The sequence below is a fragment of the Macaca thibetana genome, chromosome 11 (assembly GCF_024542745.1).
Source record: "Macaca thibetana thibetana isolate TM-01 chromosome 11, ASM2454274v1, whole genome shotgun sequence".
NCBI classification, from domain to species: domain Eukaryota; kingdom Metazoa; phylum Chordata; class Mammalia; order Primates; family Cercopithecidae; genus Macaca; species Macaca thibetana.
The window spans coordinates 10,857,783-10,885,068 of NC_065588.1; the positions used below are offsets into that span (position 1 = coordinate 10,857,783).

At 35.6% G+C, this 27,286-nt stretch overlaps 1 protein-coding gene and 1 pseudogene across 1 annotated transcript in view; one reads left to right on the top strand and one right to left on the bottom strand.

Annotated features, from left to right (window-relative positions):
* MAGOHB (mago homolog B, exon junction complex subunit) overlaps nt 1-27,286 on the bottom strand; it is a 1,022,454-nt gene that overhangs the window by 162,608 nt on the left and 832,560 nt on the right. The gene's annotated exons all lie outside the window — the stretch shown is intronic.
* LOC126930499 (10 kDa heat shock protein, mitochondrial-like) lies at nt 628-1,140 on the top strand (annotated as a pseudogene).

Genomic DNA, 27,286 nt, shown 5'->3' on the forward strand with positions numbered 1-27,286 from the left:
TTGTCTTTTAAGTCTATCGATTTCTCTATCAGTTACGTACGATGTCAGTTCTTCTAATCAGTAGTACAGATTAACAACAACTACACACTAACATTTCTAAGATTTCTCTTATCCTTTCTCAAGAGTCTTGCCTTATTAGTTTAATCATGTGGTATTGAAATTTCAGGGAGAGATTTAGCTTATTTTGAATAGCATTTCTAATAGCTAATTGAAATAATTAAAGGACAATTTCTTGTTATACACTTGTCACTTTGGTCAATTAAAATACAATTTTAGAATGCTAATTAAATTGATTAAAGAAGTTATTTTTTTCTACAGATTTGTAGAGATAAGCCTTCTTCAACTTATTCATTTTAAATTAAGAATGTATTTACTGAAAACCTATTATGCAGAGGGTACAAAAGAAACATGTGATGTGACTTATTGCCTTTAGGTAGCAGACCATCTTCATGGGAGAGTAAGGCTCAAATATACTTAATAAGGTAGTACCTAAAAGAAGTACTAAATTCAACGTTTTTACTGATAGATTATGTTATACAAACAAGTGATACACATTCCATAGACCCGCAGGATTAGGATAATGACGAACAGGGTCTCTCCTGGCAGTACTATATGAAAGCAGAGTAAAAGTCGGCAATAGAGGGGCTCAAGGCAGGGCAAGCATTTAGAAAGTTACTTCCACTCTTTGACCAAGTATTGGTTGAAAGGTGTGCCATCGAAACTGTAACCAAAGGAACCATTATGCTTCCGGAAAAATCTCAAGGAAAAGTATTGGCAGCCACAGTAGTACCTGTTGGATCAGGCTCTAAAGAAAGGGTGGAGAGAGTCAATCAGTTCGTGTGAACCTTGGAGATAACACTCTTCTTCCAGAATATGGAGGCACCAAAGTAGATAACAAGGATTAGTTCTCATTTAGAGATGGCGACATTCTTGGAAGGTATGTAGACTGAAATAAATCCTGTTGAAATGGCATCAACACGAAGCTTCCTATTCCACTGAAGTTCTGAAATTTTTCATCATGTAAATAATTTATATGTCTCTCTTTTACACTAAGCTAATCATAAATGGCAAAAATAATAATGACTAAGTTATTAGAATCAAATAAAAAGAGAATTAAAGGAGTCAGATGAAATAAGCAAGAATGGAGTATAATTGATTGAATTATTTTTTCATAGTTATGTTTGCATCTATTATATGTCGTGCTATTGCAATGAACATTAAAAAAGTAGTGCTTGGAATAAGATTAATAATAACTATTGTAAATGTATCATTTGAACCTCTCCATCCTTATGGATTTCATTATTTTAAAAAGTACCACTTTTTTCACATAGAAATAATATAAAACATAATTTAAAAGTTGAAATATTTACAAATCAACCTCAGGTGTCATTACAAAGTTTTCGGCTAAATTGTAAAATCATGTATTTAGTTTTAAGAACCTATTTTTTTTCATTCTCGTTAGTTTATCTAATTTTTTTTTGTAATTTACATCCTATATTTGGTCTTATATATTTTCAATCTTATATATTACTTAAAAATAAAGTAGGAGTTTCACCGTGTTAACCAGGCGTGAGACTCCGTCTCAAAAAAAAAAAAAAAAAAAAAAAAAAAAAAAAAAAAAAAAAAAGTAGGAAGCCACATTAAGAATAAAATAAAAGGACCATGAAAATGGTTGTAATTGATATCTAGAAATAAGATGATATATAAAGTGGGTTGCATAAAAGCTACACTTACATTTACCACAAGGTGACACCCTAGCATCACGAGTGACAATAAAACTACAATACATTCAGAAGCATAATCACAATATGATGAAAACTAGCTCAAATTATTACAAGTTCTTTCTTTCAAGGAAATCATCATGAGAAACCAGGGTTTAAGCATTATGCTTAGTATTTTATAAGTTTAACTCTCCCTGACTCTAGTTACCTTAGATTTTAGATAATTCTAAAGAATTATCCAGAATAATTCTAAATAATTATCCAGATTAATTCTAAATAATTATCCGGAATAATTCTATATAATTATCTAGATACAACTAGATAATTCTAACATCTAATTTTACCTCTTATCTTGGCATCTTCCCTTTCCTCCTAGTCATATCTTCCTTTATTTAAAGAGAAAAATGAATCCTACCTAATACTCAAGTCAGTTATATATCAGCTCACTCAGTTCTTGAAAAATAATCCTTGATTTGTAGAATCCACTTTCTAATTACTCTCCAGTCAACAGGAGTTTGGTCTCCAATGCCACCTTTCTATTGAAACTAGCTTTCAAAGTTTCAATGAGCTCAATGAGTATCAAAATGAGCTTGCATTTGACACTAACTGCTGTTCATCCCACTCCTTCGGAAACTCTCTTCTAGTAAGGTTTGGTGGCATTAGCCTCTTCTAAATTTGTTGTTAGCTGTTAGGTTGTTGCTATTCGATTTAGTTAGTTCTTCTTCCTTAGTCTCTTTCTTATATGGTTGCATCCTCCAGAATTTTGCCACCAAAAGATCTGTCAGCCAGTCAGTTTTCTGTACAGGAGTCCACACACTATTTTCTTAATTCTTTCCTTAGAGTTCAAGAAACACAATCCAGCCAATATTGATTTCATAATGTGGTGGGCTTTGGGGCATGCACATCTTTTTCTTGAGTTTCCATCCAAGGTTTAAGGTTTTAGTTCCTGATACTGAGAACACCGAAGGCAGATGGCAGGCAGCTTCCCCTCTGAATCCTTTTCAGGCTCATCCTTCTATCCTCTCAACTTATCCACTGCCACCACTTGTCTCTTCTTGCATTTGATTCTGATGAGTGGTTCTACTGCTGGGCTCCACTGTTGAGTAGGGAGAAAAAAGTGGTCTTGGATCCTGCATGTGAAGGTGGAGAGGGAAATAACTCCAAGTCATGTATTGTGTTAGGTCAGATTCTTCAGAAGCCAATCCTTAAATGGGACTGTTTTTAAAAAATATTTATTGAGAGCTCTCCCAGAGAGGGGATTTAGTAAGCAGGGTAGATAAGGAATAAGGCTAAGCAAAATGTGGTCTCACTGCAGACTAGCTTAGTCTAACCCCACACAGAAAAGTCTGAAACACCTATTGCTCCATAGAGTTAGTCTCACTTGAGGCAAGGAGGCCAGACTTTTATACCTTCATGCCAGAGAGCCACTGCTAACGGTAGTTACCTGGAGAATGGGGTAGCTGTGAGTTGCTAGTAGCCAATACTCACAGCAAGTCAATGGCCACTGGCCAGTAAAAGGGATGAGGGCAGGGCTCCCATAACTTCCCTACCTGTTGTCTTCAGATGGAGGATCTGAAAGCAAGTCACGCTTTTTCACTGCAAAGGTTAATCCTTGCTAATATCCTAGAGGTAGACATGTTCTATCTTTGACCTAGTGTTTAGTCACTTTTAAAAACTCAGTTTACATATAGACAACAAAAACTAGAAACTTTACAGTGGAGAAACCTGGGTGATACCATCTTAAATAAGTAATCAAGTTAACATCGTCAGTAAGTGCCAAGACACAGTGATATCAGGCACCCCCTGATGTGATCCAAGGAGAAGGGCTCTTCACCTCTGTGGTAGTCTTTCCAAAATCTGTAACTGCAGTTTAGTTATAAAAAAATCAGACAAACACGAATTGAAGGACATTCTATAAAACAGCTGCCCAGGACTCTTCTTAGATATACAGGTCATGAAAGACAAGGAAAGACTGTGATACTCTCACAAATTGGAGGAGACTAAGAAGTTAGAAATAAATGCAGTGTGCGTCTTGCATGGAATCCTGAAACAGTAAATGAGCATTGGTGGAAAAGCAGGAAATTCAAACAAAATCTGTAGTGTAGTTAAGAATATTCTACTACTGCTAACTTCTTCATTTTGATAGTTGTACCATGGTTACGTAAGATGCAAACATAAAAGGAAGGTAAGGGAAAGGTAAACAGGCACTCTCTATTATCTTGGCAACTACTCTGAAATCTAAAATCATCCAAAACTTAAAAAATATTTTTTTCTTTTGAAAATCCTTATTCTGTTTACTTATAAATGAGGGACTGGGTTTGTGATGAAGAAGAATCCATTCTGCCATATTACAAGTGCATGAAATAGTTGACAAAATAATATTCCTATTGAACAGTGAAAAATCAGTAACATAAAAGAATATTTATATCAAGCATAATTTTATGCTACATATTCACTGAGATGATACATGACAAATGGCTGTAGTATGGCAAATAGAAAAGAGCCACTTTGTTTTCCAATCACTTACTAATAGTAATTGCCCTAGAATGAGAACAACATATTACCAAGTCACTTTAGAATTTGCTAAAAGAAGATGTTTGAGCAAGAAGGGAGCACTTACTTTATACTTTATTCTCCATTTCCCTTAGGTGTTTGGCAAGACCAGGATGCTCAATGGCAAGGTGAGATCCTGGTTATCTCTTTTTCTTCTAGCATTTGTTTCCCTAAGTGGAATACGAGATTTACTGCATCTTTTTGGTGAATGATATGAAATAGAGGCCTGATGTTCATGACTGGAGGGCTTATCATTGAGAATTATGTTAAGCTGTAAGTAATAGAATTCTTGACTAACTGTAGCTTAAACAAATAGCAGTTTCATTTTTGTATATAATGGGAAGTCTGGAGGTAGACAGGCTCCTGTATTTCAGCTCCTCTGTCTTCCTTTGGGGGTGCTCCACCCATTGCAGGACACCCAGCAGCCTTGCCTCACTTACTGAATACAGTTAGGGAGCTGCAGTGCTGTGACAGCCAGATCGGCCAGCAAAGATTTCCAAAATGCTTCCAGTTGAGATCCACTGGGCACATTACTCCCCTGAACAAAATCAGGGTTCTATTAGCAAAGAAGAGGAGAAAGAGAAGTTGGGCTAGCACTGCCTGCCAGAGAAGATAATGAAGTGGAAAATAAAGGGCAGAGTTATATTTATTTACTTTTACTCTCAGGTCAGGGACTGACCTGAGTACATTGTGCAATGTGCAAAAGTAATGTAACATAATGTCATTCTGCCACCTGAAACTGTGACCATGGAACACGTAGCAAAGAGGGAGTGAGGGAAAGGAAGGTAGGAGACATCACTATCATCTGATAAACAAGCAAGAGCTGGAGAATAATTACCCACAGGGTAATTGACAGGATTGAACAAACTCATAGTGAAAGAAAATGTCACAGAAAAATTAGCTATGCAGGACATTTTATCAATTTTTTTTCCAGAATTAAACAGACTGATGAAAGAAAACATTGTAATATGTATAGCTCCTCCATGAAAAGGATTGTAAGCTGCTCCAATTCTGTTACTCTGCTATTAAAGGAAACTAAGGGTTATAGAAAAAAGAAAAATTCAGTTTTAAGCTGAAATTAATACTTGGTTGATTCTATAATTCTACTATTTTTCCTTTATCTTTTTTAGGAAGTCAATTCAGACAACCATATTAGTTTTATTTATTGTTTTATTATTGTTTAATTTACAGATTATATGTATCTCTCTGTGTGTGTATGTGTGTGTGTATCTTTTCTTTTCTTCTTTCCTCTTTTCTTTTCTTTTCTTTTTTTTCCTTTCTTTGAGAGACAGAGTCTTACTTTGTCACCAGGCTGGAGTGTAGTGGTGCCATGACAGCTCACTGCAGCCTTGATCTCCTGGACTTGAGTGATCCTCCCATGTCAGCCTCCCAAGTAACTGGGACTATAGGCTCACACCATCACAGCTGGCTAATTTTGTATTTTTTGTAGAGACAGGGTTCGCTATGTTGCCTAGGCTCATCTTGAGCTCCTGGGCTCAAGGAATCCTCCTGCCTCTGGCCTCTGACACTATATTTTTACTCTTTTCTCTTATGTACAGTGTTTCCAAGTCTATGGTATAAGGAACAACAGGAGTTAATATATTCATATGTTAAATTTTCTTAACTTTCTATAGTGTTATAATGGCATAGAATAATTATGGACGTTTATAATGCTTCCTGTCATTTACTAATTACTGATGATATTTATTTGCATTTTAATAAGAAGCCTGTAACCTAATTGACCTCATGTAAAGGAAGAAAGCTATTCCTGTTAGTCCTAGTGAAATTTGATCAGTGTTTCTTGGATGACAGTAAATGTGAACAGATAACATACACAGTGTGCAAAAACTTCTGAAAATAACTGATTTTTGTAGATTACATAACTAGGGTTAAAGAATTAGGGACCCTTAGCATTGCAAGGTACTTTTAGGAATCTCCTTGGATTTAATTATTCTCTTTAGCAGTAATCTTTGTCTAATATACTGTAAATTTTACTAGTTTATCTTTATTATCTATCTTGTCCACTCCAAAATAGAACTTTTTTGTTTTTTCTATTTACTACTGTATCAGGAGTGCTGACAACTCTGGAATACACAGTAGGCACCCAATACATATAAGGGAATAAATAAATGAATAAAAGCTGTCTGTATCTGCTGATCATCCGCAATTTAGATGTCCCATACTACATTCCAAGTAAGCCTACATTTGAACACACCTGGTAGTTTAAAAAAATGTGTACATGTATGAAACTATTTTAACATAGCACTGCAATAAAATTCTATTAAAATAGAAAAACATAAGTTGAGCATCTTTCCATATTGTATAAGTAATTCCTTGACCCCAATTTATTTCAAATGTGTATATTCCAAATAAACATACATATACTAAATCTATATATATTTGGAATATATACTTTCCAATTATGTATATAAATATTTCAAATATATATTTTATAAATATATGTATTCCATACATAATATATATCAAAGTATTACAATAATCAGGTTGGATTTAGTCTAACAGCCAGTTCATAATGATACCTTAAAAATATACTTGATAGTGCTTTATAGTGCTTTTAAAACATGATTTAAGGAGCAAAATCAGCTAACAGAAGAGCATAATTAGGAGATTATAGACATATCTTTTAAAGAAATTAAATTCCTGGTACAAATAAAAAAAGCTCACAATTCCTTTTTTCTTTTGTAGTTGAGGGCAAGCCAGGTACATGTCCTGAATTTATAGAATCTTTTGACACAAAGCAACAGAGCCGCAGTCAAGACTGAAGTCAAAAGAAATTTAGATCCCATCTGGGCAAAAGGGCCTCTAAGGAACAATCTAAGATTTCCACCTGTTGTTCTGGGGTTCCTTGTATAAATGATTATGACTGCAGAGATCTTATGAAGTGCTGTGGTACCTGTAGATGTGGCCTGAGGTACACACATCCTCTTATGATTGACCCTGTATTTTTCAATTCACCTCCACAATCTAAGGCAAAAGTAAGTATGGGGCAACATGATCTCCTCATCCGTTCTCCGACTCTCTTAAATACTTTATGTATCTTTTGTCTTAGTATTCTTGCAACCCAACCTCATATTTTATATTCTATTATAACTATAGTATAGAATTTATAGTTAGAATGGTCTAGAATATAGTCCACTTTCTCTATGACATATAAAAGGGCATGCCATCTCAGAAGAAATTCCGCATATATGTCACCTGATTTCAATTATTTATTCATTCAATTAACATTCATTGGATGCCCACTATATGTCACACACTGAGAATGCAGGAATGGACAGGGCAGATGGAACCTCTATAGTTATGCAGTTGATAATATTAGCATATGTTCTTTACCCTTCACTAAGCAACCAGAACTTTTCCTTTTTTTTATTCCCTTCTGCACCCCTTCCATCTCTAAGGAAAAGAAAGCATGAGTCTCATGTCACTTAAAAGTTAGGCATCAGTTTTTAAGCCTTGGTTGAACTACTTTCTTCTCTGTTTTCCTCCCAGATATTGGATGGAGAAATGGATTCAGACGGAGGCATCATTGAGCTTATTCTTCTTGACTCATCTCAGTCCAAACATTACTCTCTCAAGTGTTGTTGTTAAAATCTGCATATTAAAAGCTCAGCATCATCTATTTGTGAGCTCTGTGTCTCATTCAGGGATTTTAATTAATTTTGAGTTCTAAGGGTACCGGAAATAACTGGATTAGCAAAGCCTACGGTCTTCTCTGCTGTCCAGTTGGGATACCTATGGCCCAATGGGGCATCCCCAAAGTTTCTTTAGAATATGAAATCTAAGGGATTCTGGAAAATATTCAGAAAACACACATTTCAATTTAATCATCGAAATGGCCTGCAGATAATTCTGAAAGTCCACCTGGCATACAGGTTCTTTGTTCCTGTTTTGTCTTGTATGTAATTGGTATTATTTTAATCTTTCATTTGATATTGATCTAATCTTTTACTATTTGTTTTGGGGAAATATATGGAAGAAATCCATGCCAATGACATTTACTAATCTGCTTAAGTTAAGGCACAAAGTAGATTAGTGAGATCCATGGGAGCCATCTCTTATGATGTCCACTTCGAGATGACAAATTTTTCCCATTTGTATAATTTGAACTTGTTAATTTAAGAAATAATTAATGAACTTTAATGAAGCCTACCTTTGCACAGACATGCTTCATAATATGGCATGAAAATGCATGAATCATATGGATAGTAACTTGTACGAATTCAAAGAACAAAGAAATTGCTGGTAGAAGCTATAGCTGACAATGCTGGCAAATATTCTCATTTGTTTTTATATTTTATTCAGTGATGGGGAAGAAGAAACTCCAGAAAAAAGAATTCCACATAAATATTAGTATGTTTCTTTTATACTTTTTCAAAGAAAACTTGTTAGAATAAAAAGAAAAATTATGTTTACTAAAAGGTAGTAGCCAAAAGTTGCATATAGCTCAGCATTGTATTATGTTGCTCAAGGCTTACATTCAATATACTCCTCTGCAAAGCTGTAATTATGATTTTGTTTTACTGAGTCAATGAGGAAGAAAATTATTGTGTTCCCGTAGTACTGAAATGAAAGTGAGCTTGCAGCTGGAGTGATGAGATAAAACTAATCTTGCTGTTAGTGTCTAATTGGCCCTAAACATGGCGGGTCTTAGGCACTTTGAATAGCAAGGGGTAGGTTGATGATAATGCTAGTGAAAAATTAGAATTGACCACTTTAGCTGCTTACTAAGTAAGACTACTTCCTACCACCGTGAGCTATGTAGCTTAGCTATCAACTTTTAAAACTTATTTTTATTTACTTTGAATTCCACAATTAATATATAAAGTCATTCTCAGTGTAAACATATTTTTAAAAATTATGAACAAACTAAAAATCCTTCTTGACTTACCTAAAAATAAATACTATAATCTATTTGATTTATTATCCAAACAGGCCTTTTGGGGTGCCTTTATGTTTAAGAACATTTATAAATATATACTGTTATTTTGTGTACTTAATTAAACATAACGTATGCATCATAGCATATCCATTGTGTTCCAGCTTTAGTTTCTTACTTAACAATATGTCTTGGAGACAATTCCATGTCAATTTGTAAAGAACTGCCTCATTCTTTTTTTAACTGCTGCTTAGGATTTTATACAATTAGATATATTAGAATTAACTCCAGCATTCCTCTGCTGGGGGCCATGTAAATGGCTATAATTTTTTTGCTATTACAAATAATGTTTTTTATATATATGTAAACATACATGTTTTAATATAAGTATTATTATTTAGGTATGGTGAGACCAACAGATCAGAAGATGACTACCATTGAAGAGATAGTGTGTTATTTGCAGATCCCAAGAGAATGGGACACACCTTGTCATACTGTGGGTGGTCACACATGGAAGCCTCCATGACAGTCCAGTGGCAGAGGGAGCAGGAGAGGACTGTGGGCAAGATCTTCTATTGTGGTTTCTGTGGGAAGGAATGGTTGATGCAGGATAAGAAGGTTAAGGATTAGCTAGTTTGTTTCAGTGGGCTCTGGGGTATATAGACTGTTCCCGGTTGTCTGAGACCCTGGGGTGATTAGGACAGGTGGATAGTGGTCTGGAGTGTGAGAGCCCAAAGGAGCTGGTTGTGGGGTGTGGACACTGAATTGATTTGCCTTCGTAAAGCAAGCTCACTGGATAGGTTGCTTGCTGTCTCTAAGAATTGGCTAATCCTCAAAGGGATGGTCTCCCCAGGGTGAGCAAGGCCTCAGATGTCAAGGCATTGACACACAGAAAATAAAAGCCATTTGCTATTTAAATATCCTTCCATTTCATTTTCCTATGTTAGCTCCTAATGGAATTGCAGAAGGGAAAACAGATTAAAGCTTTTCTAGGTCAATCATATTAAACAAATACCTAATAACGATCTTGAAATTTTTTATGTAATATTTGTTTACAATATTTGTTTAAAAAATAAACCCATGGTGACTGGTAGAAATTGTGAAAAATTTAGAATATACTTTCTATTTCAGTTATTATTAAATCTCCACTTTTAAATAACATACACTGAGAAATAATCAATATTCTTCCACATTACCTGCTTAGAGAATAAGGTGGTCTCATGCCTTAAGTGGTTGAATTTACAGCTTTTCTGTTTCTGGATCTGCCTGCTCTTCAATATTTTGTACTTCTAGAAAGAAGTACATATTGGGAAGTAACTCTTCTGTTTCTCCAAGCTTGTTTCTCTAGGCAAATGCATTTTTTTTCTCATTTAGCAAAAGCAAAAAAAAAAAAAAAATTTTATTCATAGAATAAATCGAATAAAATATTACCACATTTTTGAGGTTATATTACTTTAATCCTAATTCTGATACAGTTAGCAAGGTGATCATTCTTAAATCCAATAAACTAGTGGAAGCAAGTGTTTTTGCTTATTGCATCAGGGAGAATGGCAGTGGTGTATACATATTTACTTCCTTAATTCTATGATTTCATTTATTATAAGATATAACATCACTTTAATGTCATATAACTTTAATATTGAAAAATAGCTAGCTACATTAAAATACGCATTGATTGTAGGATGAATACCATTAACAGAAAAGAAAAAATAAACATTAAATATTTCAGTTGTACTAATGTTTTTAGGGGATTTTGTGAGATTTGTATTAATTTTTTTATTGATACATGATCAATGAACATATTTTAAAATTACATATGATAATCAAATACATTCATATAATTTTTAAAGATCAAATCATTGTAATTGAGCTATCTATTCCTTTAAATATTTGTTCATGAAACTATTTTTAAGTGCCCTCTTTTAGACTTCTACACTCCAAGTTGAGGTGTGGTGAGCAAAAACAAATAACAAAAAACAAGAGAAGTGGAAACAGTGCTTGTGCCCAGAAAAGTGGTGAAGGCAGGGTCCTATGAGCCGTTTTGAGACAAAATAAATTTTTAATAGAGGTGACTCTAGCCACTACTGTAAATATAAATTTACAGTAAATTTAGGACCAGTTATAGTACCAGTAAGAAAACAACTGAGTTATGGGCCCATATACCTAATGTAAATGACGAGTTAACGGGTGCAGCACACCAACATGGCACATGTATACATATGTAACAAACCTGCATGTTGTGCACATGTACCCTAGAACTTAAAGTATAATAAAAAAAATAAAAAAGGAAAAGAAAATAACTGAGTTTAAGCCAGTGGATGACCAATAAAGAGAAAAGAATGTCCGCCTGGAAAAGAGTAGTCTAAGAAATATGTAGCACTAGAAGGCAGAGCTAAGGAGAAACCTTATCAGAAACCGTATCATATCAAAAGACATCATAAGGAAGCTCTTTAATGTTATCCAAACTTAGGCTGACCACCTACATCTCTGCAAATCTTTTCAACAACAGCTTTCTCTTGGATATAGTGGTGAGTAGAAATTTCAGTCTTGGTTGTTGTCTTAATTGTTGCTCTTAGAAACGTATATTTGTCCCATATCTTTCAATTCCATAGTAAACCACTGCTCACTTTGCTGTTGGATACCACCAGGGTGCCCTGAATATAATACTCTTGAATTATTACTGTTTCTTCCCCCATAATAACATTAAAGAAGGAGGTAAGAGTCAAAACAATCTTTCCCTTTATTCTCTTTCCTGATGTATACATTTTTAAAAAGGAAAAGTTTAGACTAAATGGAAGAAATTACAATGTAGAATTGGAAAATATTAAAACTTTGTACTGAAAGTAATTTTGTCCGGGGCCTAAGGAGAAAGCATTGAGGAAATTAAACTTTCAACAAAGAATCACTGCAAGTTTCTGTCTACTGACCTTTCACAAAAATGAGACAATCTTTTCATCTTAAGAGAGTTTTAGCAGTATCTCAGAAAAAAGAATTCAGGGTGGGGGATATTAAAAGATGGGCTCAAATGATTTAAGGAAGGTCTCTCAGGATAGAGAAGTGATTGGACTTGGGCAAATTTCATGGCATAATAATTTAGAACTGGTGGACATATCAAAGTGAGGGTCTTGAAGCTAATCTTTCTTTTTTTGTTTTTGAGAGAAGGTCTCACTCTGTCGCCCAGACTACTGGAGTGCAGTGGCACGATCATAGCTCACTGCAGCCTCAAACTCCGAGCTCAAGTTATCCTCCCACCTCAGCCTCCTGAGGGCTAGGTAGCTAGGACTACAGGCGTGTGCCACCATGCTTGGCTATTTTATTTCTTACATTTTTTAAAGATGAGGATTTGAGGTTTTGTTATGTTGCCCAGGCTAGTCTTGAACTTCTGGCCTCAACAAATTCTCCTGCCTCAACCTCCCAAAGTGCTGGGATTACAGGCATGAACAACTGCAGCTGGCCCATAAATGTTTTTAAATAAGCTGTTTGTCCAGGTGAACAGACTGTTGCCTAAGAAAAGTTGATTTTCAAGAATTTCCTGAAGCACAACAAAGTGAAGTGATTTTTGGTCTTACAGGCTTATTTTTCCCAGACTAAGTTTTCTCAGAATAACTAGGTCATATTAATACAGGAGAAGGTTTCAGTTCTTAGTTCTAATATCTATGTCACGTACATGCAGGTTGTTACAATTCTCATAGGCCAATTTCTAACCTGATTCCCTTGCCATCAATTTTGTAATAGTTTGGCTTCTTTGATCTTCTAAACCTCTAGTAAATCCCAGGATATCATGTTGCTTACCTCTGGGTTTGATTGTGCCCTGGAATGTAACCTTCTCTTCCTACTGCAGTATGTTTCCTAAAGTCTAAATAATTAATCTATGGTAATGCCCAGAGAATTTTCAGAAATATAACAGGTGATGCCTGTTGCAATTTTAACTCCTAAAATGCCCAGGAATTTATGGTAGAGGGATATGGATACAGGCTTTAATTTGGCATTCCAAATTGTATAGTGTCTATGGGGAAACGTGGGTCCTCTTAGCTGATTCTCTTTGCCATGTTTCTATAGAGGTAAAGTACAGGCATACTTGTGTAATAATATTAAAATGAGACTCTTGGTTTTATGAAATGCCTTAGATGGTTAAAGCTAACTCTGCTTACCTTTCAAACAAAGTACTAGATGGCCTAAGCAGGACTTGCAAACCATGTGGCTGAAAACGTATTTAAAACTAATGTGCCATACCTACTTTCAGGTAATGTATACCAAGCAGACTGGAGATGAGAGAGAGAAGTTCTTTGGGGAAAAAGTGGTGAGAATGCTGTGACAATTTTCCTCTCTCCCCATGGAGATGAGTTGAAGAAAATGCTTCCTCCTCACTGACCACTTAGTAAGAGGGGCTCAAGAGCTTAATATGGTTCTCTGGAATTTGAGGAGTACCAGTTAATCATTGTCTAAATCACCCCTGAGAAAAATGTCTTCAGGTGAGTGTGGCTGAACAACCCTGTTGCCCAGCAGAGTAGAAGGCAGCATTTGAGAGGAAACCACATGCCTAGCCGCAGCAGATGAAAGGTGCATGCTTTCTATGGAGCACTTGTGGGCTACCTAGCAAAGAGAGACTGAAATTCCCTAGGAGATGTTCTGAAATGGAGAAGCAACTCAGCAGAGAGAGGCTGGGGCAGAATCTGGGAAGGGAATGGGAATGATCAGAAATTGTCGGCTGAAGCCAGGGTGCTGTCCAGGTCAAGGGAGTTGCAATCAGAGGCTGCAGGGTTGGGGAAGGGGAATCACTCTTTGGCACCCACCCCACACCTCACCCACTGCCCCTCATGTAAAATAAAAATAAAAATAAATAAACAAACCCATAAGAGAAAGGGCAGCTTTCAGCATGTGTCCCAGTGGCAACCTATAAAATAAGTTTCAACAAGCTGAAGTTAACTAAAAATTATTTAGTCATTTGGTCAAGCGAAATCAACAAACACGGCAATTCTTTTTTTATTTTATTTTATTATTTTTTTTACAATGCTTTAAGAGTTTATTTAACAATTCTCTACCCAGTTGAAAATTAAACCAAAAGAGTTTCATGGAGTCATTCTGAGATGCTCATAGAAGTATTAGCAAAACGTAGCTAGTCTGTTTTATACGTCATGTAAATATTTTAGAATAGCATTCTGTGATCATTTTTTTTTAAAATTTAAGTTCTAGGGTACATGTGCACAATGTGCAGTTTGTTACATATGTATACATGTGCCGTGTTGGTTTGCTGCACCCATTAACTCGTCATTTACATTAGCTTTTTCTCTTAATGCTATCCCTCCCCCAAGCCCCCACCCTACAATAGGCCCCGGTGTGCAATGTTCCCTGCCCTGTGTCCAAGTGTTCTCATTGTTCAATTCCCACCCATGAGTGAGAATGTTCGGTGTTTGGTTTTCTGTCCTTGGGATGGTTTACTCAGAATGATGGTTTCCAGCTTCATCCATGTCCCTACAAAGGACATGAACTCATCCTTTTTTATGGCTGCATAGTATTCCATGGTATATATGTGCCACATTTTCTTAATCCAGTCAAATCATTGATGGATATTTGGGTTGGTTCCAAGTCTTTGCTATTGTGAATAGTGCTGCAATAAACATACACATGCATGTGTCTTTATAGTAGCATGATTTGTAATCCTTTGGGTACATACTCAGTGATGGGATCACTGAGTCAAATGGTATTTCTAGTTCTAGATCCTTGAGGAATCCAAACATAGCGATTCTCTTAACTGAAAACAAGACAATCAGAGAAAGTCATCTTAAAAATATTATGATGTATTTGTTTCCATGAAAGCCAGGAAATTAAAATTATAACAAATTCTGGTTTTGTGATATTAAAAATAATTAAACTTAAAAATAATTTTGTAAGTTTCAATATATCTACTTTTCAATTTTTCAGTATATTTTCCCATTACTTTAATGTTCTGGAAAAAAATTAATCATAAAAATATATAAAAACATGTATATAGGAGAATATATTTTCCCTTTTGCCTCTAGTTTCAATGTAGATAGTATGAAAATATTTGTAGTATCTAATATAGTAAGGCACTGGTATTTATTTAAAATTTCAACATTTTGCTAATTATGAATTTTTCTGTGTTAATTTTGACTGTTAAATGTTGCATTAAAATTATTGATAAAAATAATAAGCAAATAAATATATAGCATTGTTGTTGATTACTGAGTTTTTTGACACTCCCTGAAATTTTGTACCCAGGGCAAGTGCTTCTCTTGCTCCACCATAATTCTGGCTCTACTAGGTGGAGACATATACTCTCATCTTACAAATCCACCATGCTCAGAGAGTACAGTCTGGATTTATTGATAAGAAGATAATTTTTTCTAAGTGGCTCATAATTTGCGAAATAACTTAGTTTCACAGCGAAGTTAGTATTTTGCATTGTAAACAGAACAGTTTTTACTTCTCTTTTATCACTCCTGCTTTGTAATAATGTCCTGAAACCTAAATTATTATGACAATGTTATATAACCTTCTTATAGAATATGTTTCATATTTATGATTGATAGAAATAATTCTTAAAATCTATATAGAATATTCATGATCCATCACTCAACTTAGAAATAGAACATAATAACTCAAAACTGACTGTATGCTTATCTCCCAGTCCAACTCCCTGCAGGTAACAATCCAAATTTTCCTTTATTCCCTTGCCTTTAATAATAGTTTTACAACACAGTATCTGCAAAAACAAACAAACAAAAAACCCAGCAGTTGCACATAATGTTGGAAATGGTATCAGATCAGTGCTGTTCAGTACCTTAGAGTCACTTTAGTGATAGCATGATAAATACCAGATAATTTTTTGTTCTTTAATTGTTAGTCTCATGACTGGTGACATTTTCCTGCCATACTTTAAAAGGAAAAAGATGGCCGGGCGCGGTGGCTCACGCCTGTAATCCCAGCACTAGGGAGGCCGAGGCGGGTGGATCACGAGGTCAGAAGATTGAGACCGTCCTGGATAACATGGTGAAACCCCGTCTCTACTAAAAATACAGAAAATTAGCCAGGCGTGGTGGCGGGCACCTGTAGTCCCAGCTACTCGTGAGGCTGAGGCAGGAGAATGGCGTGAACCCGGGAGGCGGAGCTTGCAGCCAGCCGAGATTGCGCCACTGCACTCCAGCCTGGGTGACAGAGCGAGACTCCATCTCAAAAAAAAAAAAAAAAAAAAAAAAGGAAAAAGATGAAGAGATTTGTGAATCTCTTTATCTGTTGCCTTTTTTGATTTTTTAAAACTATACGTATTAAATATTTATTGGGTACAACTTGATGTTTTGATATATGTATACATTGCATAAATCAAGCTAATTACCATAAAAATGATAGCTTTACAACATATTTATATACTTCTAAATAATATATTGCTTAGTTGGCTTGTGTTTTACACATGGTATTGTAATATATGCACAGTATTAGGTGGCTTGAATTTTTTTTAACCCCACATTCTATTTTTTTTTCAACTTTTATTTTAAGTTCAATGGGTTCACGTGCAGGTTTGTTGCATGGGTAAATTGCATGTCATGGGGGTTTGGTGTACAGATAACTTTGTTACCTAGAAAATCAGTATAATACCTGATAGGTAGCTTTTCAATCCTCACCCTCCTCCCACCTTCCACCCTCAAGTAGATACAGTGTCTATTGTTGCCTTTATGTCCATGTGTACTCAATATTTATCTCTCACTTATAAGTGAGAACATGCTATGCTTGGTTTTCTGCTTGGGTGTTATTTTGTGTAGGATAATAACCTCCAGCTCCATCTTTGTTGCTGTAAAGGACATGGTCTTATTCTTTTTTTATAGTTGCATAGTATTCCATGATGTATATGTACCACATTTTCTTTATCCAGGCCACTGTTGATGGGCATCTAGGTTGACTTCATGTCTTTGCTATTGTGAAAAGTGCTGCAGTGAATATGTGAGTGCATGTGTCTTTATGATAGAACAATTTATATTCCCTTGGGTATATACCCAGCAATGGGGTTGCTGGGTCAAAGGGTAGTTCTATTTTAATGTCTTTGAGAAATCTCCAAGCTGCTTTCCACAGGGGCTGAACTAATTTACATTCCCACCAGCAGTGTATAATCATTCCCTTTTCTTCACAATCTTGCCAGTATCTGATGTTTTTGACTTTCTAGTAATAGCCATTTTGACTAGTGTGAGATGGTTTTTCCTTGTGGTTTTGATTTGCATTTCCCTAATGATTAGTGACATTGGACATCTTCTCATGCTTGTTGGCCACATGTCTGTCTTGTTTTGAGAGGTGTCCGTGTGCTTTGCCCATTTTTAATGGGGTTGTTTTTTACTTTTTGATTTAAATTCCTTATAGTTTCTGGTTAGTAGACTTTTGTCAGATGCATAGTTTGCAAATATTTTCTTCCATTCCATAGATTGTATGTTCACTCTGTTGATAGTTTCTTTTGCTGTGCAGAAGCTCGTTAGTTTAATTAGGTCCCACTTGTCAATTTTTGTTTTTGTCGTAATTGCTTTTGAAGTTTTCACTGTGAAGTTTTTGCCAGGGTAGATGTCCAGAATGGTATTTCCTAGGTGTTCTTCTAGGGTTTTTATAGTTTTAGGTTTTACATTTAAGTCTTTAATCCATCTTGAGTTGATTTTTGTATATGGTGAAAGGAAGTGGTCCAGTTTCAATCTTCTGCATACGGCCAACAAGTTATCCCAGCACAGGTTATTGAATAGGGAGTCTTTTCCCCATTGCTTGTTATTGTTGACTTTTTCTAAGATCAAATGGTTGTAGATGTGCAGTTTTATTTCTGGGTTCTCTAACTTGTTCCATTGGTCTATATGTCTGTTTTTGTACAAGTACCATGCTGTTTTCATTACTGTAGCCTCATAGTATAGTCTGAAGTCCAGTTGTGTGTTGCCTTCAGCTTTGCTCTTCTTGCTTAGGATTGCTTTGGCTATTTGAGCTCTTTTTTGGATTCCAAATGAATTTTAGAATGTCTTTTCCTAATTCTGGGAAAAATGTCATTGGTGGTTTGATAGGAACAGCATTGAATCTGTACATTGCTTTGGGCAATATGGCCATTTTAACCACATTGATTCTTCCTATCCATGAGCATGAAATGTGTTTCAATTTGTTTGTATCATCTCTGCTTTCTTTGAGTACTGTTAGTAATTCTCTTTGTAAAGATCTTTCACTTCCCTTGTTAGTTGTATTCCTAGATACTTTGTGTGTGTGTATGGCTATTGTGAATGAGATTGTGTTCTTGATTTGGCTTTCAGCTTGGATGTAATTGGTGTACAGAAATGCTACTGATTTTTGTACTTTGATTTTGTATCCTGAAACTTTGCCAAAGTTGTTTATTAGATGTAGGAGCTTTTGCGCAGAGATTCTGAAGTTTTCTAGGTATAAAATCACAATTGCAAAGAGAGATATCTGCAAAGAGAGATAGTTTGATTTCCTCTCTTCCTATTTGGATGCCTTTTATTTCTTTGTCTTGCCTGATTGTTGTAGCTACTATGTTAAATAAGAGTATTGAGAGTGAGCATCCTTATATTGTTGCAGTTCTCAAGGAGAATGCTTCCACCTTTTGCCTCTTCACTATGATGTTGTCTGTGAATTTGTCATAGATGACTGTTATTATTTTGAGGTATGTACCTTCAATACCTAGTTTTTTGAGGGTTTTTAACATGAAGGGATGTTGAATTTTATTGAAAGCCTTTCTGCATCTGTTGAAATGATGATGTGCTTTTTGTTTTTAGTTCTGTTTATGTGATGATTCATATAACCTTGCATCCAAGAAATAAAGCCTACTTGATCATGGTGGATAAGCTTTTTGAGGTGCTGTTGGATTCAGTTTGTTAGTGTTTTGTTGAGGCTTTTTGTATCTATCTACATTCTACTTTTGTGATTCCTCCATATTGACAGTAGATGTGATTAATTTTTACTCAACATACCATTTCACCAAGTGAACACATTGTATCTGTTTATGAATTGTGTGGATAATAGAGATTTGAACTGCTTCCAATATTTTGTTATTGAGTGACATTATTGTCAACATTCTTGGAAATGTCTCAAAGAATACATGAGTGACAATATCTTCATTTTTATTCTTAGGCCTAAGAATAAAAATTCTGAGTCACAGGGTATGCACTAGTTTAGGTTTACAAGATAATGCCAACTTGTGTTAGAGTGGTTTAATAATTTTTGCTTCTATAATCAGTATAAAAATTCCTGTTTCACATCCCTGCCAAGTCTGCTTTTGTCCAACTTCTTTAAATAAAAAGTTTTATTGAGATATGATTGTCATACAAAAAACTATACATATTTATACAATTTGATAAATTTAGAAATAGATATACATTCATGAAACCATCCCGACAATCAATACCATAAATGTATCCATCACCTCCAAAAGTTTCCTCCCATGCTCTGTTTTTTCAGATAAGAAAACATAAGATCTACTCTCTTCACAAATTTTAAAGTATAAACACACTATTGTTACTATAGGCACTATGCTGTATAGTAGATCTGAAGGAATTAATGTATCTTGCATAACTGAAACTTTTTACCCTTTGACCAATGCCTTTCTTTATCTCCCTGTCCCCAATCTCTGGCCACCACTGACCTGCTCTCTGCTCCTATGAATTTGACTATTTTAGATTTCACATTTAGGTGGCATAATGTAGTGTTCGTCCTTCTGTGTCTATATATTTCACTTAGCATAATGTCTTCCGGGTTCTTCCATGTTGTTACAAATGATTGAAACTTAGAAAAATTTATTGTAATTGACAAAAGTGAAAAAAAAAAAAGAGCTTCAACCAATCACAAACAACTAAACGGCAATTTGAACAGACATTTGATTATACAACTGGAAACCGCTCATCAGACCATACACAAATAAGGCAAATATCTCATCACACCAGTCCCAAATAAGGCAAACACCTTACTGTTGCCAATTAGGTGATTCATCTGCTTGCCTTTCCTTTGTGTCATATAAGCAGCTCACTGTTCATGCTGCTGTGCGAAGCTCTCTGAACCTCTTTCTGTTTTGAGTACTACTTGATTAGTAAATTGTTCTTTGCTCAAACTCTGTTAAATTTTATTTGTTTTAAAAGTATGTACCATATTTTCTTTTTCCATTCATCCATCAGTAGATATTTAGGTTGCTTCCACTTTTTGGCTATTGTGAAAAATGCTGCAATGAACATAAACTGCTAAGATCTCTTCAAGATCCTAATTTCAATTATTTTTGGTATATACCCAGAAGTGGAATTACTGGATCATATGGTATCCCTATTTTTAATTTTTTGAGAAACCTCTAAACTGTTTTTCATACTGGCTGACCCGATTTACATTCCCATCAATCATTCCAATGACGAATGGGATTACGTCAAACGAAAACGCTACTGCAAAGCAAAGAGAACAATCAACAAAGTGAAAAGGTTATCCACTGAATGGGAGAAAATGTTTGCAAACCATGTATCTGTAAAGGTTAATAGTAAAAATATATAAGAAATTCCTATAACAGAAAAAAAACAAACCAATTAAAATTAGGCAATGTATTTCAACAGACATTTCTCAAAAAAAGATATACAAATGGCCAATAGTTACGTCAAAAGGTGCATAACATAATTAATCATCAGAGAAATGCAAGAAAAGAACTCTTGGACATTGTCAGGCTTCTTTACTTTTGCCTATCTGGTGGTGGAAAAGTGGTATTTTATTGTTGTCTCATAAGCATTCCCCTGGTTATTAATTAGGTTGAGCATCTTTTCATGTTTATTGGCCATGTGAGTTTACCTCTTCTGTGCAATTCCTGTTCAATGTCTTTTGCCAGTTTTTAAAATTGAGTTGTTTTCCTTATTTTTTGGAGTTCATGTAAATTTAGGTTACTAAGTGTTAAATATATGTGTTGTAAATAGTGCTTCCGGCCAGGTGCAGTGCCTCATGCCTGTAAACCTAGTACTTTGGGAGGCCGAGGGGGGTGGACCACCTGAGGTCAAGAGTTCGGGACCAGCCTAGCCAACATGGTGAAACTCCGTCTCTACTAAAAATGCAAAAATTAGCTGGGCATGATGGCACACACCTGTAATCCTAGGTACTCATTGTTTGAACCTTGGGGGCGGAGGTTGCAGTGAGCCAAGATCGTGCCATTTCACTCCAGCCTGGATAAAAGAGCAAAACTTCGCCCCCACTCCAAAAAAAAAAAAAAAAAAGTGCTCCCATTTTGTATCTTTTTTTTTCTGTCTTTATGATGTCTTTTGATGAATCCAAATATTCCAACTTTTTTCCCAGCTTTATTGAGGTATTACTGATAAATAAAAATTATGTATATTTAACATATACAACTTAATGTTTTGATATACATATATATTGTGAAATGATTGCCACAATGAAGCTAATTAATATATCTATCATCTCACGTAGTTACCTTTTGTTGGTTTTGTGATAAGACAATTCGACTCTATCAGCAAATTTCAAGTATACAAAACAGTATTATTAACTCTAGTCACCACTATGTATGTTAGATCTCTAGAACTTGTTCATCCACATAACTGAAACTTTGTGCCTTTGACCAATATCTCTTCATTTCTTCTACCATTCTACTCTCTGCTTTTTTAGTTTGACTCTTAGATTCCACATTTAAGTGAGATCATGCAGTGTTTGTCTTTTTGTGTCTGGCTTATTTTGCTTAATGTAATGTTCTCCAGGTTCATCTATGCTGTTGCAAAAGGTAGAATTTTCTTCTTGTTATAAGCTGAATACTATTCCTGTGTGTGTGTGTGTGCGTTTACTATTTTTGAAAAAATCATTCATCCATGGACACTTAGGTTATCTTGGCTCTTATGACTAGAACAGCAATTAACATAGGACTACAGATATATCTTCAACACATTGATTTGATTTCCTTTGCACGTACACTCAAAAATGGGATTGCTGGATTATATGGTACTTCTTTTCCAAAAATCTTTGAAGAACATCCATATGGTTTTCCATAATGGCTGTACTAATTGACAATTCCACCAACAGTGTACAATGGTTCCCTTTCCTCCATATCCTTGCTCAAACTTATATTTTGTCTTTTGATAATAGTCATTCTAACAGTTATAAGGTGATATCTCATTGCAGTTTTGATATGCATTCCCCTAATGCTTTGTGATGCTGAGCACCTTTACATTGACCTGTTGGCCATTTGTATGTTTTATTTTTAGAAATGTCTATTCAGGTCCTTTGCCCATTTTTTAATTGGGTTATTGGGTTGTTTTTGGCTATGTAGTTATTTGAGTTCCTCATGTATTTGGGATATTAATTCTTAATCAGATACATGGTTTGCAAATATTTTATCCCTTTCTGTAGGCTGTTTCCTTCACTTTCTTGATTATTTTCCTTTACTGTGTGGAAGTCTTTATTTTGACGCAGGCTCACTTCCTTATTTTTGTTTTTGTCGTCTGTGTTTTTGGGATCATATCCAAAAAAATCATTGACCAGACCAATGTCAAGAAGTTTTGTTCTATGTTTCTTTTTTTTTTTTTTTTTGAGACGGAATCTTGCTCTGTTTCCCAGGCTGAAGTGCAGTGGCATGATCTCGGCTCACTGCAACATCCATCTCTTGGGTTCAAGCAATTCTTCTGCCTCAGCCTCCCGAGTAGCTAGGACTACAGGTGTGCGCCATCATGCCAGGCTAATTTTTGTATTTTTAGTAGAGATGGAGTTTCACCATATTGGCCAGGCTGGTCTTGAACTCCTGACCCTGTGATCTGCTCACCTTGGCTTCCCAAAGTGCTGGGATTATAGGCGTGAGCCACCGCGCCTGGCCTCTATGTTTTTTTTAAAAGTAGTATTACAGTTTCTGATCTCGCCTTTAGCTCATTTCGAGTGCAATGTTATAGATGGTGTGAGATAAGTGTCTACTTTCATTCTTCCACATGTTGATATCCAGTTCTCCCAACAGCATTTATTGAAGAGACTATCCTCTCCCCCATTGTGTGTTCTTGAAAGCCTTGTCAAAGATTAGTTGAATATAAATGCATGAATTTCTTTCTGGATTCTATTCTGTCCCATTAGTCTATATGCTTGTTATTATGCCAGCACTATAATGTTTTGATTACTGCTGCTTTATAAGAGATAAATATAATCTATACCTCAATTTATTTACTTACAACTTTGGAATGATAATAGTACCTATTTTTCCAGGTTGTCAAGATTAGATTAAATAAGATGGCTAAAAGGGCTTACACAATACTTTGGGCATATATTATCAGTCTCAAGTTTGGGCATGTGAATATTAAAATCAAGATCATGACTCAGTTCTAAAGAGCAGGGGGTGAAGATAAAAGTTACATTTGGAAGACGGCTTGAAGGAGTAAAATGAAGGTCAATTATCAGGTGAAAGCAGGTAAAGGTCAAAGCCTCATAGAGCCATGTGGAATTAAAGGGTAAACAAGTTAATTATTGGATGATAGAAGGGAAGGTGTCAAGTGTTTACTGGAGCGAATACTAGACTTCAAGTGATGATTAAAGGCCAAGATCTGAACCTGGCAGAAGCAAATGAGGAAGTAGGAAGTTGGAAGTTAAGGCTTAAGGTAAATTGCAGGACAGTTCCTTTCCATTGTATTAGACTACAGCTTGCTGGCTAGGGTCTTCATTTTTAACAGTGTTTTAAAAATATTAAAAGTTATCATTAAAGTTTAAACAATATAGGAGCATAAAAAGAAAAAGTCTTACTGACTTCCACCACGATTTTATTTCCAGAAATAAATCACTAATAACATTTTTGTCTATAATTTGAAATATTTTCTGAACACAAATCTGTCTCTCATATATATATATATACATATATTAGGTTGGTGCAAAAGTAATGGCAAAACTGCACTTAATTTTCCACCAATTTATATTAATGAAAATGAAAGAAAAATGATCACCGCTATTAATAAAAATGAAAATGAACACATTACTACATTCAACAAAATGCTGAGTGAAAAAAATCATTATATATGTGTATATATATTCCTTTTATGTAGAAATGGGATCATAGTAATCTTTGTTTTTATTTAATAATATAGTTAGGATATAATTCCATATGCATACCACACATTTATATCTCCTAACTTCTTTTAAATAACTGAATTATATATTTTTTGTATTGGTGATCTGTAAGTTACCTAACAAATTTGGTGAACATTTATATTGTTTCCAGTATTTTGCTATTATAAGCAGTGCTGCAATAAAATTTCTTATTCATTTATTTACCTGTTATGCAATAACAGTTACAGGATAAATTCTAAGACTGAGATTTCTGGGTAAAACACCAGGCACACTTTACATGTTGATGGTTTGTACAACTCAACTACCAAAAATTGCTTCAATTTGAACTCCCCAAAGGTATAAGAGAATGGGTGCTTCCTACATTCTTACTAACAAAGTTTTTAAAAAATTATATAGTGTATACAAATGTATATCATCTAATTAATAATTTTAAGGAAATATTTATTGTTAAAATGTAATATGCCTCTAGAAAAATGTACAAATTATAATTATGCAGATTTACAGATATTTATACAGCAAACACATCCAAGTAATACAGTCCAGCTCACTAAGTTTTATACTAATATTTTACATTATATTACAACACTCCAAAGGAATCCCTTGTGCTGTTTCTCAGACACTAGTCTCCACTGCCTGTACATACATATCTTTTATGTTGATTAGTGTTACTGTTTTAAACTTTATGTAAAATGTAACAAGATAATATCTACTTTTCTGAGTTCAGTTTCTTTCACTCAGCATTTTCTATGAGTATAGTAGGAGTAGTGTTATTATTATCATTGCTATGTAATATTCCATTCTATGACTATACTACAATTTACTCATCTATTTTCCTGCTGACAGACATATGGGTTATTTCTAATTTGGGCTATTTCAAATCATATTGCTAATAATAATACACTTTTTTTAGTGCACATATCTTACATTACTGTTGTGTCTATTCCTGGAACAAAAACTGCTAGGTCATAGAATATGGGCATGTTCAGCTTTAGTTCATACAGCAAATCTTTTTCCAAGTTGTTTGTATTAATTGGTACTCTTCACCAAATACATCACCCCTGCTGATTTCGCATACAGAAAATGGCATCTCCTAGCTTTAGTGTACAATTCCTTAATTTTATGTGTCATATATTATTGTTTCTTATGTTCATTAGGAAAGTCTGAATTTTATTCTTTGGGAATAACTGTACCCACCTCTCTCTACTACCTGGATACTTCTATAAAATAAAATACAGTAATGCATTGTTTAATGATGGAAATATGCCTGAGAAATGTGTTGTTAGGTGATTTTATCATTGTGTGAACATGATTTAGTGTACTCACACAAACCTAGATGGCATAGCCTACTACACACCTAGACCATATGGTGCAGCCTATTGCTCCTAGACTACAAACTTGTATAGCACGTCACTGCACTGAAAACTGTAGGCACTTGTAACAGAGTGGGATTTGTGCATACTAACCATAGAAAAGGTATAGTAAAAATATGGTATAAAAGATTAAAAAACAATACACCTATATAGAGAACTGTATTAGTCTGTTCTCGAATTGCTAATAAAGACATACCTGAGACTGGGTAATTTATAAAGAAAAAAAGATTCAATGGACTCACAGTTTCACATGGGTGGGGAGGCCTCACAATCAAGACGGAAGGTGAAGGAGGAGCAAAGACATGTCTTACATGCCAGCAGGCAAGAGAAGTGCCGAGCAAAGGGCAGAAAAGCCTCGTATAAGACTATTGGATCTTGTGAGAACTTGCTCATTATCATGAGAGCAGCATAAGGGTAACTGCCCCAATGATTCAATTAACTCCATCTGAGCCTGCCCGATTTGGGTGGGGACACAAACCATATCATCCCGCCCCCTCCCAAATCTCATGTTCTCACATTTCAAAACAAATCATACCTTCTCAGCAGTCCCCCAGAGTCTTAAGTCATTTCGACATTCACTCAAAAGTCAACAGTTCAAAGTCTCATCTGAGATGAGACAAGTCTCTTCCACCTAGGAACCTGTACAATTAAAAGCAAGTTAGTTACTTTCCAGATACAATGGCAGTACAGGCATTGGGTAAATACACCCATTCCAAATGGGAGAAATTGGCCAAAATGAAGAGGTTACAGGTCCAAAATCCAATGGGGCAGTCAAATCTTAAAGCTCCAAAATGATCTATTTTGACTCCATGTTTCACATCTAGTTATGCTGATGCAAAAGGTGGGCTGCCACAGCCCTGGGCAGCTCTGCCTCTGTGGGTTTGCAGGGTACAGCCTCCCTCTTGACTGCTTTCACAGGCTAGTGTTGAGTGTCTGCAATTTTTCCAGGTACATGGTGCAAGTTGTTGGTGGATCTACCATTTTGGGGTGTAGAGGATGGTGACCCTCTTCTCACAGTTCCAGTAGGCAGTGCCTAAGTAGGGACTCTGTGTGAGGGCTCCAACCCCACATTTCCCTTCCACACTGCCCTGGCAGAAGTTCTCCATGAGGGCCCAGCCCCTGCAGCACACCTCTGCCTGGACATCCAGGCATTTCCATACTTCCTCTGAAATTTAGGTGGAGGTTCCTAAACCTCAATTCTTGACTTCTGTGCACCTGCAGACTCAACACCACATGGAAGCTGCCAAGGCTTGGGGCTTGTATGCCCTGAAGCCATGGCCTGAGCTGTACCTTGGTCCCTTTTAGCCATGGCTGGAGCAGATGGGATGCAGGGCACCAAGTCCCTAGGCTGCACACAACAGGGGGGCCCTGGGGCCAGCCCATGAAACCATTTTTTTCCTCCTAGGCCTCGGGGCCTGAGGTAGGAGCGACTGCTGCAAAGGTCTCTGACATGCCCTGGAGACATTTTCCCCATTGTCTTGGTGATTAACATTGGGCTCCTCATTACTTAGGCAAATTTCTGTAGCAGGCTTGAATTTCTTCCCAGAAAATGGGTTTTTCTTTTTTACTGCATTGTCAGGCTACAAATTTTCCAAACTTTTATTCTCTGCCTTCTCTTGAACCACTTTGCCGCTTAGAAATTTCTTCTGCCAGATACCCTTAATCATCTCTCTCAAAGTCAAAGTTCCACAGATCTC